At 44.7% G+C, this 21712-nt stretch overlaps 1 protein-coding gene across 3 annotated transcripts in view; it reads right to left on the reverse strand.

Annotated features, from left to right (window-relative positions):
- LOC126183764 (laminin subunit beta-1) overlaps window positions 1-21712 on the reverse strand; it is a 344910-nt gene that overhangs the window by 286278 nt on the left and 36920 nt on the right. For all 3 annotated transcript variants that reach the window (XM_049925993.1, XM_049925992.1, XM_049925991.1), the window contains exon 2: window positions 932-986. The gene's annotated coding sequence lies outside the window, so the exon portion shown is untranslated. The remainder of the gene's footprint in view (window positions 1-931; window positions 987-21712) is intronic.

Raw genomic sequence — 21712 nt, forward strand, 5'->3', positions numbered from 1 at the left:
GGATCACTGTTAATATACGTGACAATGTCGCAGCTGGTGAAACTTAGACAAAATTATTCCCGAAATTTCATCACTCTACATTAATTATTTTTTGTGTTGCGATTTTTTTTTTTTTTTTTTTTTTTTTTTTTTTTTTTTTTTTTTTTTTTTTTGTAGCCGTCATTGTATATGTGGATATTTCATATCTCTTAGTCCCTGAAGATTGAAACACGTACGTTATTACATTCGACTCACAATTAAGATTAAAGAAAAAACGAAAACAAAGTTTGCTCTATTCGTACACAGGAGGCTACCTCTACATTGACGACTGTGAACAGTACAGGTTGATAACTTTCGTTTATTGAAGGTTCGTTGCAGATGACTTGCATTCCGCCGCCTGTTTAAACGGCTTATAAGCATGTTAATGTTCGCCTGTGGCTGAACACGCTCATGGACGACCTACCTTAAGCTCCTTCGAACACTTAAGAAGTTAAATTTAAAAAAATGTAATATTTGATGATTAAATTACACTCAGATACATTCCAGTCTCATTTGTTAACTAACAGTCTGATGAGTACTGTCCTATCAATATCTCACCATGCCACACATCGCGGAAATATACGTTGAGGAAATACTAGCAAGATACATCGACTCCACCTCGGGTATTTTAGGAACGCCCCGTTATTAGTTACGTATGTAAGTGAGCGCAAAGGGCAGTCTCATTCCTACAGTAATACTGAACGGTTATATTTTCTAAGATACAAAATTCTTCCCCTGACGTATCAAGAGATCTTCGCCCTTCCCCCTACCTGCACTGAGGGTATGTAAGATGTAATCAGGTTGAATATCTGTTACCTGTTTCTTTGTTACCAGACACGACAGGAAAACGTGGATCAGCTTATGAGACTATACACGTAGCTACAGACTTTGTTTAGAATTTTTTTTTCCCTACCTGTAACTGACGTCTGCTACAATGGTTTCACGCTCATGTGTGGAAGCGTCTCTGCCTGAAAAATAAAACAGAAACAAACTATCAGTAATTATCTAAGCATCTCTGCTTCACTATGAACTATTTAATTGTAAGCTCACGCAGTCACGAAAAATGTTCTCTTTTATGAGGAAACTTGATTTAAATTTATTAATAAAGATGCAGTTGGTAATTTCATGTATAGAGATCGTCTTCACTGGTACCACGTTGTACGAACAAACGTAATCATTGCAATACCAGATCCATATGACGAGAAGGTTGGCCCATAAAAGTGATCTTCCGCCACATCAGATACGTTTCAACTGTTTAAGATTCACGCAAACGTCTTATAGTCAATAAACAGTGAATTAAAGAGGAAACACTTCTCTAAACATTAAAATTTATGATACTCTAATTTTACCAAGAGCTTCCTTTCCTACGTTCCTCAATGATAGAGAACGCCAGAAAGTGTTTCTGCTGTCGTGTGTTATATGTACAAGGTGGTAATTATTGAACTATATGAAAAAAAACGTAAATTAATTACAAAATACGGAGTGTACACACATTATTCAACATGCAAACGTCACTACAGATATTCGAATTTAGGTTATGACATGTTCGATATGCCTGCCATCATTGGCGATGATGTGGCGCAGATGAATAGCGAAATCCTGCATGACCCGTTGAAGTGTCCGAACGTCGATGCTGTCGATGACCTCCTGAATGGATGTTCTCAGCTCAGCAATGATTTTGAGGTTATTGCTGTAGGCCTTTTCTTTTAATATGGAGTCGCATGTGTTTAGATCTGGAGAATATGGCGGCCAATCGACACTAATCCCAGTGGCGTCTGGGTATCCCAGAGCCATAGGTGCCCCTCCAGGACATCAAACACTCTCCTGCTTCGATGGGGTACAGCTCTGTCTCGCATGAACCACATTCTGTTGAAATCAGTGTCACTTTGGATACTGGGGATTTAATTACTTCCAAAGCCTTCACGTACCGTTCGGTAGTCACCGTGCCATCAAGGAATATCGCACCGATTATTCCTTGACTGGACACTGCACATCACACAGTCACCGGTTGAGGATGAAGAGACTTCTCGATAGCGAAATGTGGATTCTCAGTCCCCCAAATGCGCCAATTTTGCTTATTGACGAACCCATCCAAATGAAAGTGGGCTTCGTCGATAAACCAAACCACACTTGCGCATACTAATTCCCATCATGCCCCGCGGCCAACCGTGCAGTTTTAATGTCCTAACGCAAACCGTTCAGAAGTTATAACGATTTTATTTCATGTCCGAAAGAACAGACACCTTATGTGATCCAGTGGCCATTCGAGCACTTATTTAAAGTTTTTTCAATGGCATTAGCCGCATTTGGGGATTGAAATGAATCAATGGTAACAGGTGAAAATCTGTGCCAGTGAGGGAAGTATCTCTTAGCAATATCAACGCGCTTTCTGTAATGTGTACTATCCAGCTCGGGTTACACTACCAAAACCACAAAATTTTTTAAAATTTTTAATTGTTGTTGACTTTTACTCACAACATATTTTTTAAAAAGATATTGATGGGTAGGTAAGTTTCTGAACCTGAAAGTATTGAATACGTCATTCAGTGTGGTAAGTGACGTCTAGAATTAAGAATTAAATTTTTTGGCTAACTTTACCTAAAAATTTATAATATTTATAGAATCTGGTAGAAGAATTAATTAAAAACAATATTTTTTTTATTTTAAAATTACAGTATTTCAAAGGATGGGCACAAAGTACCCACCTTCCTTCGTATTAAGAGGGTTAATCACGTTGGCCACCCGAGCACGCTTCCCAACCGACCCCAGTCCCAGCCTTTTCCACACTACTAGCGTAGCGTCACATACCCATGAACCCCTTACTCGCCATTCCGGATTCCCGCAAGAGATCGGGATTGGTGTGCATCAACACTGAAAGAATGAATCTATGGTCGTCATCACCTTATATGTAAAGAACAAACTACGATATATAGTGGTCTGTTCTTTCGGATGCACAGCAGATGATTACACAGTCCCCGAACATGTAAAGCGATATCTTGTGTCTGCTGCGTAGTTAATACAGATGAGAAATTATAAAAGTATGTGACAGTGTTCTTTGGCACGCCTTAGTCTTTCCGTATTTGCTAATGACTCTCCATCTGACATATTCTGATGTTTTTTCCTCCCAAAGAAACTTCAAACTAACGACAGATCGGCGAGGATATTATTCAGGAAAGCATTTTCCTTGTTTGTCCGCAACAGTGTATTGCATTACGTTTTACAAAACTAAATATAGGGGAACAGAAATAATTTAAAGTTCATGCTCCACATCATTTAAATACATTGTATAAAAGGAACAAGAATTTCGTGTGATAAGCACCTAATCAGTGCGAAACTGACTTCTCAATCGAGAGAAAGTATCATTGTGGTCGTCAGAATGTTACACGGTTTTACTCTTGTATGTCAAGAACACGTAACAGCAACTGGAGTAAGAGCAGGATTCACATTCGACAGGACGTTAACTGTTTAAGATTCACTTAAGGATGAGAATTTTGAACGTTTCACAAGCGGTCGAGAAGTTAGAATGCAGTTGTGCTAGCAGTTGGGTCACAGTTATCTCCCGAATGCACGAAAACAACTGGAAACTAGATGCCCGAAACCAATAAGAGAGATAGAAGATTTACTACCTGGCAGTGGTACATACGTTAAATACTTCAATGATAACACCATTGTGGAATTTAAATAAAAAAATATGTTCGGCAGGTTACGCGGGACTTTATATAGCCTCACTCAGCTTCTAGACTGTTTACCGCTTCCCGTTTCTACGGGAATCTAGTAAGACACTGATCGCACCCCTAAATAAAGCGATAGATAAAAGATAAAGCCAGATATGTACGCAACGCACCTTACGTACAGGTAGTGCAGATACAATGTTAGCTGACCAAGTTTACTAGGAAAATTACCGTAGTCTACGCTTACTTACGATATTGTACGGTAGTGTTACAACTCCAAGTTTAACCGACGTACTTATTTTCTTAAGAGGGAAACTCTCCATCACACTCCCCTCAGATTTAGTGGTGAGATGGTCCAGTGGATAGACCGTAAAAACTGAACATAGATCACGCATGAAAACAGGGAGAAGGTGCACTGAACTGTGAAAAGAGAAGCAAAATAGAAACAGTGAACGGTCCAAGCTCAAGATATGCAACATAAAGCGATCGGCAAAAACGACGGCCTCGTGGTTGGACTGCGAAGCGGGAGGACGTGCTCAAATATTTCTCGTGCACCATTATTTTTTTGTTTCTCAAAATTATGAACTTTCCATCATGTCCTTCACTGTCTGTTCTTCTGTAGTCTTGGCAATTGTCATACTGTACATTGGTTATAGAACATGAGTCATGTGGTAAGAATGAATTACCGTCTCAAGTAAATGTGATTAGTGAGAGCAGGCGGTATGCTGCACAGACCTCTCACAGAAAATAAAACAACAAATAAACGGGTGTGAACATGTTACAACATACGAATTCAAGAGTCAAAACTTCCAAACCGTCATAACATGTGGTACTTGTGTAGAATAAAAAGGAGGTACTTACGTCTGGACTTCCAGTCCTTACACCTCGCTGTCGCGAACGGACGTTACACCACGACACTGAATACAGTGAATAAATACGTCAATGACCAGATGGATAATTCATAAATTTGTGAGAAATGGAGGGGGGCACGTGGGGGGTTCGAACACGCATCTCCCCTCTTTGCAGGCCAACACCGTGCCCACATAACCACGACGCCGTTGTTGTTCAAGTGCGCTCAATGTTGAACATCTTAACCTTGGGACCGTTTACTGTTTCTATTTTGCTTCTTTTTTCTCAGTTCAAGTACAACTTGTTCCTGTTTTCATGCTCGACTTGTGTTCAGTGTTTGACAGGCTATTTACTGGGCAATCTTACCACTAAATCTGAGGGGGGCGCGATGGGGACTTTCTCTTGTTAGCATATATGTCAAAAAGCTAGTCAGTAGTAGCAGTATTTTACGAAAACTAAAATAGCACTGATACGAAACTTTACGAAATTGCAATGCACACCAACTGTATGATCGACCAGCTAAGAATGTCGTGCCTTCGAGGTTCATTTACTACATCTAATAAATAAACACATAAATAGATTTTGTCGTCGTCGTCTTCAGTTTCAGTACTGGTTTGCTGCAGTTGTAAACGTTACTCTATCCTGTGAAGGCTTCCATGTCTGCATAACCACTGCAATCTAGGTCTAATTGAACCTGCTTAGTGTATTCAAACCTTGGTGTCCCTCTGTTAGTTTTACCCACCACACTTCCTTCCATTACCAAACTGACGATTGCCTGATGCCATTCTTCTAGTCAAGTTGTGACAATTTCTTCCCTCCCCCACACTTCGATTTAGTAATATAAATCAATACGCATTATTATCCTGATTTTACCATTTCCCTATAAAACGTAAGGCAAACTGGCTGGATGTGTCAATTCCACTTAGACGGCAGATACGTATAGATCCTCCCTCTTGCTCGTATCAAATTCAGTCCCTTTCCGTTACGATACAATGATCCGTCAGCAGTGTCTGAGGAAGCACACTGTGCCATGAGAGTGGCGGAAGGTACTGCCCGCCGTCTGGTTCACGAAACCGACAGTCAGTGGTGTTTGGAACTCCACACTGAAGAGCCACAGAAACTGGTGCACCTGCCTAATATCGTGTCGGGCCTCTCGAGCGCGCAGGAGTGCCGCAACACTACTTGGAATGGACTCGAGTAATGTCTGAAGTATTGCTGGAGGGAATTAACACCATGAATCCTGCAGGGCTGTCCATAAATCCGTAAGAGTACGAGGGGGTGGAGAACTCTTCTGAACAGCACGTTGCAAGGCATCCCAGGTATGCTCAATAATGTTTATGTCTGGGGAGTTTGGTGGCCAGCGGAAGTGTTTAAACTCACAAGAGTGTTCCTGGAGCCACTCTGTAGCAATTCTAGACCTGTGGGGTGTCGCATTGTCCGGCTGGAATTGCCCAAGTCCGTCGAAATGCACAATAGACATGAATGGATGCAGGTCATCAGACAGGATGCTTACGTACGTGTCACCTGTCAGAGTGCTATCTAGGCGTATCAGGAGTCCTATATCACTCCAACTGCACACACCCCACACCATTACAGAGCATCCACCAGCTTGAACAGTCCCCTGCTCATATGCAGGGTCCATGGATTCATGAGGCTGTCACCATACCCGCACACGTCCATCCGTTCGATACGATTCGAAACGAGACTCGTCCGACCAGGCAACATGTTTCTAGTCATCAATAGTCCAATGTCGGTTGTGACGGACCCAGGCGAGGCGTAAAGCTTTTGTCGTGCAATCATCAAGGGTACACGAGTGGGCCTTCGGCTCCGAAAGCACATATCGACGATGTTTCGTTGAATGGTTCGCGCGTTGACACTTGTCGATGGCCGAGCACTGAAATCTGCAGCAATTTGCGGAAGGGTTGCACTTCTGTCACGTTGAACGATTCTCTTCAGTCATCGCTAGTCACGTTCTTGCAGAACCCTTTACCGTCCACAGCGATGTCGGAGATTTGATGTAGTTCCACCGGATTCCTGATATTCATGGTTCAAATGGCTCTGAGCACTATGCGACTTAACGTCTGAGGTCATCAGTCGCCTAGAACTTAGAACTAATTAAACCTAACTAACCTAAGGACATCACACACATCCATGCCCGAGGCAGGATTCGAACCTGCGACCGCAGGCTCGGCTCCAGATCGTAGCGCCTAGAACCGCACGGCCACTCCGGCCGGCATTTTCGTGGTACACTAGTGAAATGGTAGTACAGGAAAATCCCCACTTCATCGCTACCTCGGAGATGCTGTGTCCAATCGCTCGTGTACTGATTATAACACCACGTTCAAACTTACATTTGATAACCTGCCATTGTAGCAGCAGTAACCGATCGCACAACTGCACCAGACATTTGTTGTCTTATATAGGCGTTGCCGACCGCATCGCCGTATTCTGCTTGTTTACCTGTCTCTGTATTTGAATACGCGATCCTGTACCAGTTTCTTTAGCGCTTCTGTGTATCTCGTGTGTTGTTTCCAGCACTGAACATTCATCTGCATTTTAATCTACACAGATTGTGAAAGAGTCTCTCTTTACCCAATAAGTTTATCCGTTCGTGGTCATTATTACTTTCTTTACTTAATGACGAGCGTTGGACTCTTGGTCTGTAAGATGTAAACTTAGTTGGATTACACAGTCGGCGTGTGCGGTGCCGAACAAGCTTGCGAGGCGCGAGTACTTGTGTCGGTCCGCCACTATTGACCAATAACGGAACGCCTCGGCTCCGCAGCAGCGCGCTTCCACATGGCCCTCTGTGAGAGTAATCTGAGCGGAAGTGCTGCCCTTTGGCAGAACCGAGAGCCGCCCTTTTGCGTCTGCTGCCGCCGCCAGATATCGCTGTTTGCGCCTACTTGGTGACGTTCTCAACGTAAACATCCCACAGCGAATGTTGCTCCCTACTGACTACGTGAGAGATCAGCCGCGAAACTGATTAATACAGGACTTGGTAAAACAGTAGCCGTGTTATCATTTTAGTGGAGGTAGCCAATCTTATTTTTATCCGTGTCTACGAAAGAAACTTGAAGGATGGTTACATTTTAACGCCCCATCGTGCAGGCGAGGCACTGGCTTGGAATGGACAAGAATAAGGGAATGAGTCTGCACTGGGCTATTCTGAAAGAACCATCCCGGCATTAGCCTGTAGTAGTATAGACAACCTCAGAAAATATGAACGAGGAACGTCGGTCGGGACTTTAATCTTGTTCAAAATGGCTCTGAGTACTGTGGGACCTAACTTCTGAGGTCATCAGTCCCCTAGAACTTAGAACTACTTAAACCTAACTAACCTAAGGACATCACACACATCCATGCCCGAGGCAGGAATCGAACCTGCGACCGTAGAAGTCGCGCGGTTCCAGACTGTAGCGCCTAGAACCGCTCGGCCACCTCGGCCGGCCTTTAATATTGTCCTCACGAATATGCGTCCAGTGTCTTATTATTATGTTACCTCGATCCCTGTAGTAGATTCGATTCTTGAAAATTCCCCTTCTGAGAGACAAAAAAAAAAAAAAAAAAAATATTTTCGACCATTTGGTCATTCAATCTCATCAATACGTATGTATCATCTTCCGCGGGTCTCTACAAATTTATTATTGAAAATTTTGTAGTACGTTTAGAACTGAGTAGTATAGGCCTTTGCGTGTGCATTTTTTGTTACTGATTACTTTCGTTTCATCCTAAGAGCTAAAAGTTAAATACACCCTTTAAGATACAGCTCGACCTACATAACAGTGCACAGACAGCACTGTTCCACGTTGTTCTTAGAGGACGGTAGGGGAAGGGGGAGGGCGGCTAAGTGAGTTATACACATACTCAGTGCAAATGAAAATGGAATATTATTTATAGTGTGTATTACTTTCTTCTCTTCATAAGAACAAATACACCCTTGGCATATAGCACCTGGAGTAGTTACAAAGTGCACCGTCGTCCTTCCAAGCGGACACTTCTCTTGGTGGAGCTATGCGCAGCGACAAAAGGCGCAGATATACTTGCCTATTTCTAAAAACAATATTCCAGTTAACACTGAATGTGCAATATGTTTCTTCCAGAAATAAATAAGCGGAGACCCACTAGACAAGGGCGCATAGATCCATAAAGATGCTTTTGTGGCCAAAATAAAGAAAGGCCTTTATTGTTTCGCTGAACGTGGATTTCCAGAAAGCATTTTTATAGCTTAAGACGTACCATAAGGTGTTTCAATCCACAAAAGATTATTCCACCTGACACCTGCAAAACATTCCGCAATAATATAGCGTGTGTCGCGTACGATGGAAGAGCTGCTACCGATACGACAGTATGCAGTGCTAAATGACGTAACGGTTATCTCTAAATTCTTTCCAAGGCCGCTCCTAGCTCTTCTAATTCGGCTATAATCGCGATACGCCACCTGCCGAAGTTCGGAAACGGATCGGTGGCAATGCTGTGGTTGGATGCTGCCTCTCCGCTATTAGCGCCCGCACAACGCTGTACATAGCGCTTGCATCCTACCTGAAACACCCGGCAGAAAAAGAGTTCAAGTGGCACATTTAAAGTCGTTACCATTCGTTACTTGTAATTTTGGTGCTGAGATCAACAAGAAACAGTAATACTTCTACACACATTGAAGTGTAAGATATTCAAGAATTTAAACATTTATCTTGACAACATTAAATCAACCTAGTTTAAAATACACTGCCTGACAAAGAAAGTAAAGTAGCCACAAGGGGAAGAGGAAACGAGAGGAAACTTCACAGTTTGAAAGGGTACGCGAATGTTACTTCACTGAATCACGCACTGATTCGGTTGGGGCGGGGGGGGGGGGGGGGAGGAGTGTTATGAAGCCGTTGTGTCCTCTGTCCTCTGCTGCAGAAAGCTGGCCCGCAACTTTACTGCTCCTTGATACCCTGGATATCGTCGTTGGGACGGAGTTAACGTCCGAGTTGGTCCCCCAAATGTTTTATTGGACACAGACCTGGAGATCTTATTGGCCGCGAGAGTACCTCAGCAACACGCAGACACTTAACTGAGACACGTTCCGTGTGTGGACGAGCGTTATCCTGCTGAAAAATGCACAATACTGACGCATGACAGGTAACACGTGAGGACGCAAGATATCCGTAATATATCGTTGTGTCGTCTGAGTTCTCTCATCACTACTAGCCGTGACCTGAAGTCACAACCGATGTCTCTCCACATGATGACGCAGAAGTAACACCGCTGTGCCTCTTCTAAACACTGGAAGAATGGAACCTGCCCCAGGTCACTGCCATATTCGCCGACGATGGTCATCCGGGATAGTACAGAACAGGGATTCATCGTAACTCCGTCCACCATGGGTTAAAATTGCTATGATCTCTCCTTTAATTTTTTGCCTTCAAAATGACGGAATGTTCACTTGTCGAGACATCGGTTCCCGGCTGCATTCCCGCAACTCCATCCCCATCGATCCACAATCCGCGTTTGAGCTCTTGATTCAGACCACACCATGGACGTTAAATTCTAATCTTCTTGCTTTTCTGGTCATTTGTCGAATACACATGTGGGTAAGGTTGGTAGGTTGATTTGGGGGAGGGGGCCAAACAGCGAGGTCATCGGTCCCGTCGGATTGGGGAAGGATGGGAAAGGAAATCGACCGTGCCCTTTCAAAGGAATCATTCCGGCATTTGCTTGAAGCGATTTAGGGAAATCACGGAAAACCTAAATCAGGATGGCCGGACGCGAGTGTGAAACGTCGTTATCCCGAATGCGAGTCCAGTGTGCAAACCAGTGCGCCACCTAGCTCGGTTGAGGATAAGGATTTGAAGATATAGAGAAGAATGCTCATCAACATACCAGTTATCACAGTGGTAGGTAAACTACATTGTTCGGTTTTAAATTCACTGCCAGTAAAAAAACTGGGGCATCTAGAAGATATGGTCAGACGTCAGTGTAACTTCGTACAAATACACACAAGTAAAGTTGCAGTGTAGAGTAGCCACCGCAGTGAATTTAGTATTGTTACCAGGACTGTAGAGTATATAAGATGCGTAAATGGCGCCAGATGGTGAGTGATTATGGTGAAGGACACGGAGATCCTGTGTACTCGTCAGAGACAGGGTTATCAGCATCTGACAGTGTCTGAAAGGAACTTCATTGCCGGTCTCATTTAGGTCGGGTGGTCGAGTCGTTCCAGGTCCAGATTTGTGGGACATTCTGATGTTGGGCTGCGTGGTTCAAAATGGTTCAAATGGCTCTGAGCACTATGGGACTTAACTTCTAAGGTCATCAGTCCCCTAGTACTTAGAACTACTTAAATCTAACTAACCTAAGGACATCACACACATCCATGCCCGAGGCAGGATTCGAACCTGCGACCGTAGCGGCCGCGCGGTTCCAGACTGTAGCGCCTTTAACCGCTTGGCCACCACGGCCGGCCCGGGCTGCGTGGGAACATGAGGACAGGCATAGTCGTTTCCGACCGACCACATCTAACCACCACAACGGAGTATCGTAGTATTGTACACCGAGCATATCGCAACTCCTTCGCATCCGCGCCTTCCGTACGAGAACAAATAATGCAACATTCTGTGTCATCCCGCGTCATTGGTCCGAGACTACGAACACCCCAACTAGGGAACAACCGTCCTATGCGTAGGATGCCGCTAACGCAACAACACAAACGGCCGCGAATGCAGTGGTGGGGTAACCGTGAAGCACGGACTGCTGATGAATAGCGTCGCATTGTGTTCAGCGGTGGGGTTTGCTTCTGCACTACCGTAGGCGAGTATGGCGGCGACTTGGGGTGGGGTCCCATTTTTCCAATGTTTCGGAGAGGCACCGCTGTGTTACTCCTGACTTCATGTGTGGGTAGCCATCGATTATTACTTCATGTCGCTGCTGGTAATGATGGAAGGAACTCTGATGCCACAACAGTATGTCACGAACATCTTGCGTTCTCATTTGTTACCTTTCATGCGACGTTCTGAGTGTGCCTTTGTTTAAACAGGACAGTGCTCACCCACATATGGCACATGTGTCTATGAACTGTCAGCGTGATGTTGAGGCACTTCCACGGCCAGCAAGATCCCAAGATCTGGCCCCGATAGAGCACGTGTAGAACCATCTTCGACGTCTACTCGGTGAGAGTAACAGTATCCGAGATATCAAGGACCTCATGCAACAGTTGTCGGCCTGCTTGCCTCGGGAGAGGATACAACGGCTTCGTCATACCCTTCCCAACGGTATCAGAGCAAATTCCCAGGCCACAGGGATGCAACAACATAGTGATAAATGGGCTTATACTGCTAAGTTCTCTGTAAATCTGACTCGGTACTGAAATCACTGAACTAACATCACATACCCTTTAAAACCTGAAGTTTCATTCCGTTTCCTCCTACCCTTCTGGATTTTTTTTTTTCAGGCAATGTAATCAACACGACACGGTATACACATGGGAGTACCCCAGGGAAGCATCCTAGGGCCCCTATTGTTTAATCTCTACATAAACGATCTCCCAACCACACACAACAAAACGATGGCAATCTACGCGGATGACACAGCCATACTCGCGCAAGATTGGAAACCATCAAACATTACGTCACGCTTACAGACTGCACTCAGAGTGGCTGAGACTTGGTTGGAGAAATGGCGTGTTAGAGTAAACGTCGACAATTGCGAAGCCGTTCTGTTCACTAGAAGACCGAAGCAACTGCGCAAACACCGATACTGTAGACCAATAACTCTACATGCACGCCCAATACGTTTCCGTGAAAAAGTCAAATACCTCGGTGTCTGGCTGGACCGGAAATTACTCTGGGGGGACCACATACAACACATGACCAACCGAGAAAGCGCGAGGCTCAAACAGCTCTACTCTATGCTCAACAGGCGTAGCACACTGAACAGAAGGGTGTCGAGGTCCATGTACATGACACTTATTCGACCCCTGATGACGTACGCAGCTCCTGTCTGGGGATACGCTGCGCCCACACGCCTGCGCAGTCTGCAGCTCATACAAAACAAAGTACTCAAAATCATAAGCAATGCTCCATGATACACACGCATCGCGGACCTTCACCGGGAATACCGACTTGAGACTCTCACGGAGGTAATCCACAAACTCACCGCAAGACTATACAGAAACTCCAGACACTCGCAGAACCCGTTTATTCTGAATCTGGGGAACTACGACCACAACCATAGATGGAAACATAAAAGACCAAAAGACATACTTGTAAGGACCTAACATCTATGGCCAAGCACACGCAAACACGACGGTACAGGTGAACCCCTCTTAATCTGACGCCATTACTGGATATCCAGCTGGAACACATTGCCGAATAACTGGCACCACGCAGGGAAGCCGTACCGTACACTGCATGCAGAGAAGCACCACACACACCCCACACAGTGAGATGATCTATGGCCGGTCTCCCACTACTATACAGGGTGTTACAAAAAGGTACGGCCAAACGTTCAGGAAACATTCCTCACACACAAATAAAGAAAAGACGTTATGTGGACATGTGTCCGGAAACGCTTAATTTCCATGTTAGAGCTCATTTTAGTTTCGTCAGTATGTACTGTACTTCCTCGATTCACCGCCAGTTGGCCCAATTGACGAGACTCCGCACGCAATTGTGCAATCACGTCATCAACACAGATTTTCAGTGAACGTTTGGACAGGCATTGTTGGTGATGTCTTGATTGGGACCCATGTTCTTCCACCTACGCTCAATGCAGCACGTTATCATGATTTCATACGGGATACTCTACCTGTGCTGCTAGAACATGTGCCTTTACAAGTACCACACAACATGTGGTTCATGCACGATGGAGCTCCTGCACATTTCAGTCGAAGTGTTCGTATGCTTCTCAACAACAGATTCGGTGACCGATGGATTGGTAGAGGCGGACCAATTCCATGGCCTCCACGGTCTCCTGACCTCAACCCTCTTGACTTTCATTTATGGGAACATTTGAAAGTTCTTGTCTACGCAACCCCGGTACCAAATGTAGACACTCTTCGTGCTCGTATTGTGGACGGCTGTGATACAATACGACATTCTCCAGGGCTGCATCAGCGCATCAGGGATTCCATGCGACAGAGGGTGGATGCATGTATCCTCGCTAACGGAGGACATTTTGAACATTTCCTGTAACAAAATGTTTGAAGTCACGCTGGTACGTTCTGTTGCTGTGTGTTTCCAGTCCATGATTAATGTGATTTGAAGAGAAGTAATAAAGTGAGCTCTAACATGGAAAGTAAGCGTTTCCGGACACATGTCCACATAACATATTTTCTTTCTTTGTGTGTGAGGAATGTTTCCTGAAAGTTTGGCCGTACCTTTTTGTAACACCCTGTCTAACGATCTTGATTGTTCCAGGAATGCAGCGGCTGCAGCAACTTGGATAAATCGCCATCGCTTGTCACGGTAATGATGCGTGATACCCTTACTAACAAATCCAACCTTGCATGAACTATCGCAGCTAGTAAGCCACTACTGTTTTTACTACCCATCCCACTGTCGCACAAGTTTTTTTCCCACGGCACGAGCCTTGGCACTTTTTTCCCTCTGCTCTTCAAATTGCTACCCTCATTCGCGTTTCGTTCACTATCTATCACCTGACAGACCGTGTTAATGCGTAGTCTTACCCAGACGCACGGATAACATCACAGCCCAGCATCCTGTGATCCACTTACATGTCGACGGAGGTGACAGTAGAACTTTTGGTCAGGTCACCAACTGGTGCGGGTGTGGAGGGGCCCCATCTCTATTGTTGTTGTTGTTGTGGTCTTCAGTCCTGAGACTGGTTTGATGCAGCTCTCCATGCTACTCTATCCTGTGCAAGCTTCTTCATCTCCCAGTACCCACTGCAACCTACATCCTTCTGAATCTGCTTAGTGTATTCATCTCTTGGTCTCCCTCTACGATTTTTACCCTCCACACTGCCCTCCAATGCTAAATTTGTGATCCCCTGATGCCTCAGAACATGTCCTACCAACCGGTCCCTTCTTCTTGTCAAGTTGTGCCACAAACTCCTCTTCTCCCCAATTCTATTTAAAACCTCCTCATTAGTTATGTGATCTACCCATCTAATCTTCAGCATTCTTCTGTAGCACCACATTTCGAAAGCTTCTATTCTCTTCTTGTCCAAACTATTTATCGTCCATGTTTCACTTCCATACATGGCTCTACTCCAAACAAATACTTTCAGAAACGACTTCCTGACACTTAAATCTATACTCGATGTTAACAAATTTCTCTTCTTCAGAAACTCTTTCCTTGCCATTGATAGTCTACACTTTATATCCTCTCTACTTCGACCATCATCAGTTATTTTGCTCCCCAAATAGCAAAACTCCTTTACTTCTTTAAGTGTTTCATTTCCTAATCTAATTCCCTCAGCATCACCCGACTTAATTCGACTACATTCCATTATCTTCGTTTTGCTTTTGTTAATGTTCATCTTATATCCTCCTTTCAAGACACTTTCCATTCCGTTCAACAGCTCTTCCAAGTCCGTTGCTGTCTCTGACAGAATTACAATGTCATCGGCAAACCTCAAAGTTTATTACTACGATTTATTTCGTGCAAGCTGGCAGAGCATTTTAATTTGGTTAACGGTATTCTCGAGTATTTTCATTGAAAGTCTTTAACAAGAAAAACTACGGCTTTAAACACTATCTTTGCAAAGGAGTCTGGATAAAAACGGGTATCTTCATTTTGATACTGTACATTGGTTGTCAAATCAAACGAGCATATACGAGGTACTCTGTTCTTCCTGTCTGATAATGTGAACTTTTCTCTCGTGGGGTGTCGCTTCACACAGTAACTGACGCCCTGAGAGCGTACCGTGCAGACCGTGATGGATGTACAGCCCCCAGCCTAGTGCCGGTGACGTCACGCACCTCAATTAACGAGCACACATCTGGAGCGGCCACCGCCTATTGACGCTGCAACAGCAAACATCCGCGCTGCTCGCAGCCCGCCAAACGCTATAACAGCCGCCTCCTCCTTTCCTTTAAGGCGCTAATAGTGTCCTGGCACGTACTGCCACAAACACAGTTACGGTAACAGAAACTGGATCCAATCTCTTCTATTAATTCAACCTGGTAAGGGATTCAGACTGCTATGGAATACTCAAGAACCGATCGAAAAAGAAACTTCCTGGCAGATTAAAACTGTGTGCCCGACCGAGACTCGAACTCGGGACCTTTGCCTTTCGCGGGCAAGTGCTCTACCAGAGCTACCGAAGCACGACTCACGCCCGGTCCTCACAGCTTTACTTCTGCCAGTATCTCGTCTCCTACCTTCCAAACTTTACAGAAGCTCTCCTGCGAACCTTGCAGAACTAGCACTCCTGAAAGAAAGGATACTGCAAGGTTCGCAGTAGAGCTTCTGTAAAGTTTGGAGCCCGCATCTCGTGGTCGTGCGGTAGCGTTCTCGCTTCCCACGCCCGGGTTCGATTCCCGGTGGGTCAGGGATTTTCTCTGCCTCGTGATGGCTGGGTGTTGTGTGCTGTCCTTAGGTTAGTTAGGTTTACGTAGTTCTAAGTTCTAGGGGACTGATGACCGTAGCAGTTAAGTCCCATAGTGCTCAGAGCCATTTGAACCATTTTGTAAAGTTTGGAAGGTAGGAGACGAGATACTGGCAGAAGTAAAGCTGTGAGGACCGGGCGTGAGTCGTGCTTCGGTAGCTCTGGTAGAGCACTTGCCCGCGAAAGGCAAAGGTCCCGAGTTCGAGTCTCGGTCGGGCACACAGTTTTAACCTGCCAGGAAGTTTCATATCAGCGCACACTCCACTGCACAGTGAAAATCTCATTCTGGAAACATCCCCCAGGCTGTGGCTAAGCCATGTCTCCGCAGTATCCTTTCTTTCAGGAGTGCCAGTTCTGCAAGGTTCGCAGGAGAGCGTCTGTAAAGTTTGGAAGGTAGGAGACGAGATACTGGCAGAAGTAAAGCTGTGAGGACCGGGCGTGAGACGTGCTTCGGTAGCTCTGGTAGAGCACTTGCCCGCGAAAGGCAAAGGTCCCGAGTTCGAGTCTCGGTCAGGCACACAGTTTTAATCTCCCAGGAAGTTTCATATCAGCGCACACTCCGCTGCAGAGTGAAAATCTCATTCTCGATCGAAAAAGTGTTTGGTAAATCACTTCTTTCGAGGATGAATTATATTTCCTTAGGGTTTTCCCAATGAATCTCAGCCTGTTATCTGCTTTTCCTGCACTTACTTTTATGGAACCATTCAACTTCAGGTCGCTTCGGTGGTTGCTGCTGGGCATTTTACGGTAGTTTCTGCTTCCAGTTATTTATCGCTAACAGTGTAATCGGACCAGTAATGGAGCTCTTCGCCTATGTATGCAAAATATGTTATTTATTTATGGTCAGGTTCAACTGCCAATCTCTGTACCAGTCGTTGGTTCTCAGTAGACCATCCTGCATTTAGCTACTGTCGTCTGGCGTTGCTCAATTCCTATACAAAACATCGTGTGCAAAATGCCGCATGAAGTCTACAGCTTTCTCCAGTATTAACTGAGTACCCGTTGTTGCCCAGGTGTGTATTTGTGCCAGTCTTCTGTTTCTCCATCTCCTCCTTCCCTCTCTCTGTCCATCTCCTCCACACCCTCTCTCTGTTCATCTGCTCCTCCCCTCTCTCTCTCTCTCTCTCTCTCTCTCTCTCTCTCTCTCTGGCCATCTGCTCCTCAACTCTTTCTCGGGTCACCTGCTCCTTCCTCCTCTAATTCCATATCTTTCTATCTCTCTCTTTGTCCATTTTCTCCTCCCCTCTCTCTGGCAATCTCCTCCTGCCCCCTCTCGTTCATCTCCACCCCTCTCCTTTCTTTGTCCATCTCCACCCCTTTCCTTTCTTTGTCCATCTCCACCCCTTTCCTTTCTTTGTCCATCTCCTCCTCTTTCTTTGTCCATCTCCTCCTCTCCCCTCGTCTCTGTACATCTCTTCCTGCATCCATCCCACATCTATTTGTCTCCTTCTCCTCCGCCTCTGTCCATTTCTTCCTCCAACCAGTCTCCATCCATCTTCAGCTCTTTCCTTTCTCTGCCCGTCTCCTGCTCTTCCCACTCTCAGTCCATTTCCCCATCCCTTCTCTCTGTCCATCTCCTCCTCTTCCCCCTATCTGTGCTTATCTCCTCCACCTGTGTCTACGTTGTCACCCCCACCCCAATAGAAGACTGGTGATTCTTACCTCCACAGTATTTCTTTCCAGGTCGTCACTAATATGTGAACCACATTTAGTCCAAATTGTTCCATGCTTTTAGGATGAGCTTTTCACTTGTGGCTTTGCCTGCATACACACATGTCAAATACCGGGTGATCAAAAAGTCAGTATAAATTTGAAAACTGAATAAATCACGGAATAATGTAGATAGAGAGGTACAAATTGACACACATGCTTGGAATGACATGGGGTTTTATTAGAAACAAAAAAATACAAATGTTCAAAAAATGTCCGACAGATGGCGCTTCATCCGATCAGAATAGCAATAATTAGCATAACAAAGTAAGACAAAGCAAAGATGATGATCTTTAGAGGAAATGCTCAATATGTCCACCATCATTCCTCAACAATAGCTGTTGTCGAGGAATAATGTTGTGAACAGAACTGTAAAGCATGTCCGGAGTTATGGTGAGGCATTGGCGTCGGATGTTGTCTTTCAGCATCCCTAGAGATGTCGGTCAATCACGATACACTTGCGACTTCAGGTACCCCAAAGCCAATAATCGCACGAACTGAGGTCTGGGGACCGGGGAGGCCAAGCATGACGAAAGTGGCGGCTGAGCACACGATCATCACCAAACGACGCGTGCAAGAGATCTTTCACGCGTCTAGCAATATGGGGTGGAGCGCCATCCTGCATAAACATTGTACGTTCCAGCAGGTGTTTTTCAGCCAGGCTGGGGATGATGCGAATCTGTAACATATCGGCGTACCTCTCACCCGTCACGGTAGCAGTTACAAAACCAGAATCACGCATTTCCTCGAAGAAAAAAGGCCCGACAACGGTAGATGTGGTAAATCCAACCCATACCGTGACTTCCGCTTCACTAAATCGCCAGGTAACAGTTCATGATGCCGATGGATTTTGTACGGATAGCATCGGAGGGTACGCCTAAGTGCCAACCAAACAGTAGTGTATGGAATGCCGGTGCGACGTGCGACTGCACGAGCGCTGACTTCCCCGTGCATAGACGAACCCGCTACAGACTCCATTTCTTCCTGAACTATCTCAGCAGCATTACGCCTTGTGCTCGGTCGGCCACTACGGGGTCTATCGTCTAAACAACCCGTGGCTTCTAACTTCGAAATCATTCTCGCCACAGCTGTATTTGTCAACGGACCATTACCCGTTCGAATCCCCTTCCTATGGCGATAGGTTCGTAACGCTGAACTAGCACATTGCCCATTCTGATAATACAGCTTCACTAAAAGCGCCTTTTCAGGTAACGTCAACATGCTGCGACTGCTGGCGCATCTGATTCTCTCTCTCATTACAGCTCCTTTTATACACGATTGTCATGCGCAGTCAATGACGTTTTGCTGTCCAGCGCAATTTGTCGGACATTTTGTGAACTTTGTTTTTTTTTCTAACAAAACCCCATGTCATTCCAAGCATGTGTGTCAATTTTTACCTTTCTATCTACATTATTCCGTAATTTATAAGTTTTCAAATTTATACTGACTTTTTGATCACCCGTGTAAGTAGGCTGTTTATATTTTCTTATTGGCAACGTTACGTAGCGCTCTGTATGAAAATCACTGGCTGTGCTGTGTGCAGCCTGTGGCTAGTTTGCATTGTTGTCTGCCATTGTAGTGTTGGGCAGCGGCAGCTGGATGTGAACAGCGCGTAGCGTTGCGCAGTTGGAGGTGAGCCGCCAGCAGTGGTGGATGTGGGGAGAGAGATGGCGGAGTTTTGTAATTTGTCATGAACTGCTATATATATTATGACTATTAAGGTAAATACATTGTTTGTTCTCTATTAATATCTTTCATTTGCTAACTATCCGTATCAGTAGTTAGTGCCTTCTGTAGTTTGAATCTTTTATTTAGCTGGCAATAGTGGCGCTCGCTGTGTTGCAGTAGTTCGAGTAATGAAGATTTTTGTGAGGTAAGTTATTTGTGAAAGGTATAGTTTAATGTTAGTCAGGGCCATTCTTTTGTAGGGATTTTTGAAAGTCAGATTGCGTTGCGCTAAAAATATTGTGTGTCAGTTTAAGCATAGTCTTGTATAATTGTTCTAAGGGGACGTTTCACCCGGTATATTTCAAATATATTTAATATATTTTATACGTATTTAAACACTTATTTCACCTACATCTCTAGCAAATTTTGCCCTGCAGCTTTATTTTCAAGCAGCTCAATGTGTATGACGTCGCGTCTCCTGAAGTACATGTCGTAAAATGATACAATTTTGCTGGTGCATCCAGTGCTATATGTGAATACTGTCTGCAAAATGTGTCGCGAATAAAGTAAATAAATCAACACATCATGCTTCATGTGGCAGTTTTACTGCATGAACAGCGAAAAATGTAATAATCGATACACTTTTCTTCTTTGAACATTTTGTGAGGGTTGTAAGCGAGGAAAAATGTTCGTAAAGGTTTGAAATGACGTGTAAAGTTTTTTGTAAGTCACTAGGTGCTCTCATTCTCAGATAATGGATGAATAAAGTGTGGGTATTCGCGCGTCGTGGAATACCCTGCTTTTTCACTCACAACCTTTTGATAGGGAAGTGGTTTCTTCCGCTCCACTGCAGTTCTTTTCTGACAATACGTGATATGCGTATCAAGTGTGGTTGAAATCGGTCCAGTGGTTTAAAAGGAGATGTGGAACATAACATATACACATATATACCGGGTGATCAAAGAGTCAGTATAAATTAGAAAACTGAATAAATCACGAAATAATGTAGATAGAGAGGTACAAATTGACACACATGCTTGGAATGACATGGGGTTTTACTAGAACCAAAAAATTACTAAAGTTCAAAAAAAAAAAAAAAAAAAAGAAAGGCCAACAGATGGCGCTTCATCTGATCAGAATAGCAATGATTAGCATAACAAAGTAAGACAAAGCAAAGATGATGTTCTTTACATGCTCAATATGTCCACCACCATTCCTCAACAATAGCTGTAGTCGAGGAATAATGTTGTGAACAGCACTGTAAAGCATGTCCGGAGTTATGGTGAGGCATTGGCGTCGGATGTTGTCTATCAGCATCCCTAGAGATGTCGGTCGATCACGATACACTTGCGACTTCAGGTAACCCCAAAGCCAATAATCGCACGGACTGAGGTCTGGGGACCTGGGAGGCCAAGCATGACGAAAGTGGCGGCTAAGCACACGATCATCACCAAACGACGCGCGCAAGAGATCTTTCACGCGTCTAGCAATATTGGGTGGTTCTAATAACACCCCATGTCATTCCAAGCATGTGTGTCAATTTTTACCTCTCTATCTACATTATTCCGTGGTTTATAAAGTTTTCCAATTTATACTGACTTTTTGATCACCCGGTACATTTTTATAATATGTATTGTGGTTCTAGGCGCTTCAGTCCGGAACCACGCGACTGCTACGGTCGCAGGTTCGAATCCATCCTCGGGCATGAATGTGTGTGATGTCCTTAGGTTAGTTAGGTTTAAGTAGTTCTTAGTTCTAGGGGACTGATGACCTCAGATGTTAAGTCCCATAGTGCTCAGAGCCACGCGAACCATTTTGATTTTATAATATGTATTGACATCATTCACCAGAGCCAAACACGAAACTGAATGCCGCTTGGTGACACTGCGGGCACGTGGCGCGCCAATGAAAGTATATAATTGCACCTGAGGCGAATGAGGAATCATTCTAGAGACTATAGGGGCTACAAATGGGGAAATCCACTGACATAAACGGCTTGTATGTCCTTATTACTGGGAGTCTGGGAACTAGTATCTCGGCTACGCTGGTCAGCTGTTCCCGATCTACTATCGCGAGCATCTATGGAATGTGGATGAAGGGCGATTAAACCTGGAGTGGGCTACAAACTGTTGGACGTCCACACCTCAATACAGAGTGTGGAGGCCGGAGGCTCGCCCGCTGTGTAAAGGCTATCTGTGGCGAATCTGACGATAGAGTACAATGCTGGCGCAGGATATTTGCTT

This window comes from Schistocerca cancellata, chromosome 4, assembly GCF_023864275.1.
Source record: "Schistocerca cancellata isolate TAMUIC-IGC-003103 chromosome 4, iqSchCanc2.1, whole genome shotgun sequence".
Classification (NCBI taxonomy): domain Eukaryota; kingdom Metazoa; phylum Arthropoda; class Insecta; order Orthoptera; family Acrididae; genus Schistocerca; species Schistocerca cancellata.